We start from the raw sequence: 6,000 nt of genomic DNA, 5'->3' as shown, positions 1-6,000 counted from the left end.
CTAGACCTGTTTCCCCAAGGACCCAGACTGTGCTCTGGTGACCCGGTGACCACTGCCCCCAGGTCAGTGCAGGGCTCCTCAGTGTCGACGGGCTGAGGCACGTCTGGCGCGGAGAACCAGCCTCGCCCACCACCGGGAGAGGAGCCGCGTGGCGGCCGCGCTCCGCCGGGACGGCGAACCCTCCCCGCGCACGCGGTCCGGGTCCTTACCTGGAGCGCTCAGGTAGGGCTGGGGCGGGGCAGGAGGCTGGCGCGCAGGCGCGGGACAGGGGCCTCGCCCCTGCCGACGTCGCAGGCTGGAGCTCACCTGGGAGACTCCGAAGGAAGCGGAGCCTTGGTACGGCCTCTCCTGGCCGCTCAGGAGGCCCCGCGGGAAGGCAGGAGGCGGTGGCGGAGGAGGAGCTGGACTGAGAGGCAACTGTAGCGACAGCAACCGGAGCCGCCGCCGCCACCACCTGCACCTGGCGCCCGGCCCACGTCCAGCGCCCGCCCGGCCGCCGCTTCCCGCCGCCCTGCCCTGCCCACCCGCCAGGTAAGCCGGAGAGCCGGCGCTCGGCCAGGGGTTCGGGAGCCCCTGGGTAGAGCCGGAGCGGGGTGGTGGACGGGTGCGGAGGTTCACGCGATGGGCAGGGGGCACGGTCCCGGTGGCCGGTTGGAGATGGTCTCGAGAGCAGCTTTCAGTTGCCCTCTCGGGAGAGGCCGGAAGGGGCGCCCGCGGCCGGGGGGGGGGGCGGTGGCTCCTAGGAGGTAGCCCTGCCGCCCGCGGTGACCCCTGTCAGTCACTTTTGGGGCCAGCTCCGAAGTCCTGGTGGTCCGGAGCTTGTCCCTGCGAGGGTCGCAGAGTGGGGAGTCGGAGGGGCTGGGCCAGGCGCGAGGCGGCCGAGTTTCCACTCGGTCTAACAGGTTGCCAGTGTCCTCCCGCCCCCGAGCCCGAAGGGGCCAAGCCCGGGACGCGGGAGGGCATGACTGCCAGGCAGCTTTCCCAGCCGGACCCCAGACAGTCCTGAGCTGGAAACCGCGGCCGCCCGAGCCATTTAAATGGTTTCCGAGTGGTTTGGAAAGCGCTCTGTGGTCGGGACGCGGACATCTCTCTCTCTCTCTCTCTCTCTCTCTCTCTCTCTCTCTCTCTCTCTCTCTCTCTCCCTCTCCTGTCTCTCTTGCTCGCTCGCTCTCGCTCCCTACTTTTTCCAGGTGCGCTCCCTAAGCCAGAGCTGCGCCCACTTTCTGGTTTGATCAAGAAGAGTTCTTTTCTTCGTGGCAGGAGGAAACCCCGCTGCCATTCACCAACCGCACACCCACACCGTGTCGTTAAAGGACCTGTTGACTTAACGACCTGTGTATCGCAGCTATGGTTTGCCTGTGGCATATGACTCAAAGGTTCAAAAAAAAAAACTTTGTTTCAGGATCCTGCCACGTCTGAAACTGGGTGTGCCAGGCTCAAATTCCTTTCCTTGCTTAATTAGGCTTTTTTGAAGCCTAAGAATTGAGGGTGAAACTGGTGCTTACATTCGATTTTTATTTTCTTCTCTCTCAAATTCATCAAAGCACTTCCTTCTCTTAAAACTCATCAAAACACTTCACTTCCGAATCATCAAATAACTATTTCTGTTTTTAGAACCCCCATCGAGTTACCAGTTTTCCTGATTTCTAGGCAACGTTAAGCTAACATAACTTGCTATATATAGATAACTTGCTAACATAACTTGCTTATACTACATAATGGAAATAATTAAACTCAAATTCTATTGTTAAAAAATCAGAAAGTTGCTGTACTTTAATTTGAGAATTTCTGGTTGTGGGAAAATCTGCTGCTGCTTTAACAGTATGAATTTTTCTTTGAGTTTGTGGCTGAAATACATGAGGTTTAATTCATAACCTACAATTAGATTTCTTTAAATTTAACTTTTAATATCTGAAGTTTAGCATACATATGTATTAGTCTCAACATTCTGTACAATTTAGTACCAACCATCTTTCTTTTTATATTGCTTTAATCAGCGTTTTTACATAGAAATTTCTAATAATAAATGGCAATTCCACTACCTAGTTTTAGTTTTGTCTTTGCTAATTACATATATATATGTGTGTGTATATATATATACACACACACACACACACACACACACACACACACATATATTAAATTGCACATTTAACATAAAATGCCTCAGGCAACATAGTGTTTTTTTTTTTAAAAAGCATTGCAATTAAAATCTAAAACGTCAACCACAGTGTGAGGGGACATAATGGGATATTTTCAATCAGTGCTTTCTGCTTTTCTCTAAAGAACCTTGTCTGACTTCTTAATCTTGTCTTCATACAGAGCAGTAAATGTGCTTCATACTGTTTAAAAATTAGAGGTAGGTGTTGCTCTCTCAATTTAGAGTAGTAACTTAATCCTCACTGATTATTGGGCCAAATATTATAGAATATCTTTACTTTTAACTCCAGGGAGAACTGTAACACATTTGCATTAGCTACAGTAGTGAAACTATCTGTAAAATTGGAAAAATAATACTTTTTAGATTGAAATACTGAAGAAATCAGGAATCTCCTCTAGTCTTAGCATTTTCAGGATCCCCTTCTCACTTGGAGATTCAGTCAACCCATCCAGTTTGTGAAAAAGCAAAGCATAGAGAGGTAGTTTAATTTCAGTTTGCCCAGCAAGTTAGTGGTAGGCATGGCATTCTTATTCTAGTGGCTTGACTCATGCTCATGTTATCTTCACTTTTTACCTCCCACATTCTCACTTATCGTAAGTTTATCTTTTTGACTCTCATATGGTTTGTAAGGCCTTTGTATTGACAGAATAATAGTCAATTATTCTTTGTCCAGCTCTGATTTAATCTCTTTTCTACTTGCCCAGGTGATACTCGACTTCAGGTAGACTGAGGCCGTCATTCTTTTCCTCTCACTGTGAATCACATGTGTATTGAAGATGGCCTGTGTATTGAGATTTTAAATCCTTTCTTGGTATTTCAGAGCCACAGTTAATTTTTTGAGTCAACATAGACAACAAAATTTAGTCCTCTGATCTTTTATTGCATTGGCTTAAAATCTATTTTATGAGGCAGCTACCCAGGGTCTTGCCTCCATTTGCAATGGTAGATTTTTGCTTGGCAAGCCTATTTCCTCAACACCAATTTTTAAAAAACTTCTTTTGGATTGTGATCCTCAGTAAGAAATGCATTCTATGCCACAATGCAGTACATTCTAGTGTGTTTGTGTATAAATGAAACAAGATTCACAAAACAGTGCTTAATCTTACAACATGAATGTTTTCTTATTTTGTTTTTAAAATATTGCTCTCAACACATTGGATTGATTTTATGACCACAAATGGGCTGGAGTCTATAATGAAAATGATGGTATCCTACTGAATTTACATTTTTCAAGGCTGAGTTTTCTACCAGCTTACTAGCTCTGTCTCCCTCCCTCTCTCCCCCCTCTCTCCCCCTCTCCCTCCCTCTCACTCTCTTTCTCCCTCTTCCCCATATGCTTGAAAGAAGAAAAAAAAATCAAGCTGAACTTTTTAATATAGAAAATTGTGCTGTAATCCTTATTAAATATTTATTAGAAGGTTTGAGACTTTAAAACCTGGTGCTAGACTAAATCTCCCAAACATTAAGAACTGCATAAAATCTCATTGTACATTATTGTATTTTAAATGAATTACTCAAATGGGATTAAAATATTTGATGAATTTGAGGGAGAGAGAGATTGAGTTATTATTCCACTTTATTTATGTATTTATTGGTTGATTCTTATATGTGCCCTGACCAGGTATCAAACCTGCAACCTTGGCATATTGGGACAATACTCTAACCAACTGAGCTACCTGACTAGGGCCACTCTGATGGGATTTTGATGGTAACAATTACCAAGTGAAAATTTGAGAGACACAAGTAATTCTGTTCAGTTTGTTTTAAATTTTAATTTTTGTGTTGAGATATAGTACTGGGTGGAGTCTGAAAAAAATTATTAGAGTAAACAGGAGAATTTATCATTTGTTTCATAGTCTTTTAATATATTTCTTTTACTGTAAAACAGATATGAGACAAATTGTAGAGACCATACTCCTTTCTCCAAAAAAAGACAAGAATAAGAGATTAGATTAGATCCATCAATGACCTGTAGAAATATAGGCTTGGAAACTGGGATTAAATGATTAAGACTTTCATAGAAGCTTTTCATTTTAACCTGCTTCCCATTCTGGGTAGAAGGAATATTCCTCTAAATAAATTATTATTGCCCTGGCCGGTTTGGCTCAGCGGTTAGAGCGTCCACCTGCGGTCCGGAGAGACCCTGGTTCAGTTCCCGCTAAGGGCGCGTACCTCGGTTCCCCAGCCCTGGTTGGTCGTGCAGGTGGCAGCCACTCGATGTGTCCCTTTCACATCGATGTTTCCCTCTCTCTCTCTTCCTCTCTCTCCCTCCCTCTCTGTCTGTACAAAAAATGGAAAAATGTCCTCGGATGAGGATTTAAAAAAAAAAAAAAAAAAAAGAAAGAAATTATTATTGTATTTGATATTTGGAAATGATCAGTGCACAGATCATCTTCAAACACATTCAGTTCTCTGGCCCATAGTGTAAAAATGCATTAGGTATGATAGATCTTTTATGGGTATAAAATGTGATTGAGCCCTGGCCGGTTTGGCTCAGCGGTTGGAGTGTTGGCCTGTGGACCAGAGAGTCCTGGGTTCGGTTACCACTAGGGGCACATGCCAAAAATAAATAAATTAATTAATTAAAATAAAATAAAATAAAATAAAATATGATTGAGAAGAAAATATTTTCAATTACTTATCTAATTATGCATCTAGTTCATATCAGAATAATTAATTTTATATAATTTGGATAATTTTAACACAGTTAATGTACTGCCAATAGCAACATTGAATTCAAATCAATGCCAGTCATGGCAAGAGACCAAAATGCATTAACTTATGGCAAAGCAAAGAGAAGTAGGACTCTGAATTCTAGGTCATTAGGGACTATTGACAATTAGATGAAATCTCCTTGAGTCATTCTCTGAGTTGGATTTATATTTTTGGCACTAAATAGAGAGTATTTTCCTGAGTACACATTTTTTCTATAATTGTTTCAGTTTTAAACTGTTTGAACTAGTTTGCTCATTTTCCCCATTGCCTGCTGGATGTCTTTACGGTTTCATAATGACCTGAGGTTACACATGCAAAAATCAGAACCCTCATCCCATAAAACAAAACAAATTTTGAAAACCACACAAAGACAACCTGTTTTGCTTCATGTATTCTCTTTGTAAGTATTAGTACATTTACCATTTCTTATTCACAATTCCAATACCAAAATGTCTCTGAAACCCCCCACCTTTTTTTTTTTTTTTTTGGTAACTCATCAGGTCAGCAAAACTTGAACTCATTTGCTGCTAACCTGAGTGAACTGTCAGGAGGCCATTTATGATTTCACCTGCTTGGTGGGTTGTACCTCGCTGCAAAAATAGTACGGTATTGAGTTTGATTACATGCTATTATCCCTGGCCCTGATGGGGTACACTGTTATACGGGTATAAGAACCATGTCACCCTCTAACACCCAAAATATTCTCAATTTTGAAACACATTTGGCTCCAGGGATTTGGAGAACAGGTTATGGATCTGTACCACTGTCTAGGTGTTGTGCCAGAAATCCAGAGGTCTTTTTTTATTCTTTTGTTCTTAACCTCCACAACTATCAGATCACTGAATCCACTTAACGTTTTCCACCTGATTTTTTCCTACACAAATACCTCTTTCACTTCTACTGCCCTAGTTTAGGGTCTTATTAACTCTTAACTGGGGTACCACAATCACCTGCTAGGTAATGTCTCAATGGATGTCCCAATCCATCCTCAATAGAACCCCTAAGGTGATTATCTCTTTAAACATAGAAACCTGAACATCTCTCTCCTCTGCCTAAAATTCTTTAAAACTTTTTTGTTGCTTCCAGGATAGAACCCACAGCCCTTAAAATGGTCCCACAGGACA

At 42.9% G+C, this 6,000-nt stretch overlaps 1 protein-coding gene across 1 annotated transcript in view; it reads left to right on the top strand.

Annotated features, from left to right (window-relative positions):
* Positions 1–299: 299 nt before the first annotated feature.
* Positions 300–6,000, top strand: part of GALNT3 (polypeptide N-acetylgalactosaminyltransferase 3) — a 47,969-nt gene continuing 42,268 nt past the window's right edge. Inside the window, exon 1 of the mRNA XM_036254548.1 lies at positions 300–531. The gene's annotated coding sequence lies outside the window, so the exon portion shown is untranslated. The remainder of the gene's footprint in view (positions 532–6,000) is intronic.

Source organism: Molossus molossus, unplaced genomic scaffold (genome assembly GCF_014108415.1).
Source record: "Molossus molossus isolate mMolMol1 unplaced genomic scaffold, mMolMol1.p scaffold_m16_p_11, whole genome shotgun sequence".
NCBI classification, from domain to species: domain Eukaryota; kingdom Metazoa; phylum Chordata; class Mammalia; order Chiroptera; family Molossidae; genus Molossus; species Molossus molossus.
This window is presented reverse-complemented; position numbering and strand designations above follow the sequence as displayed.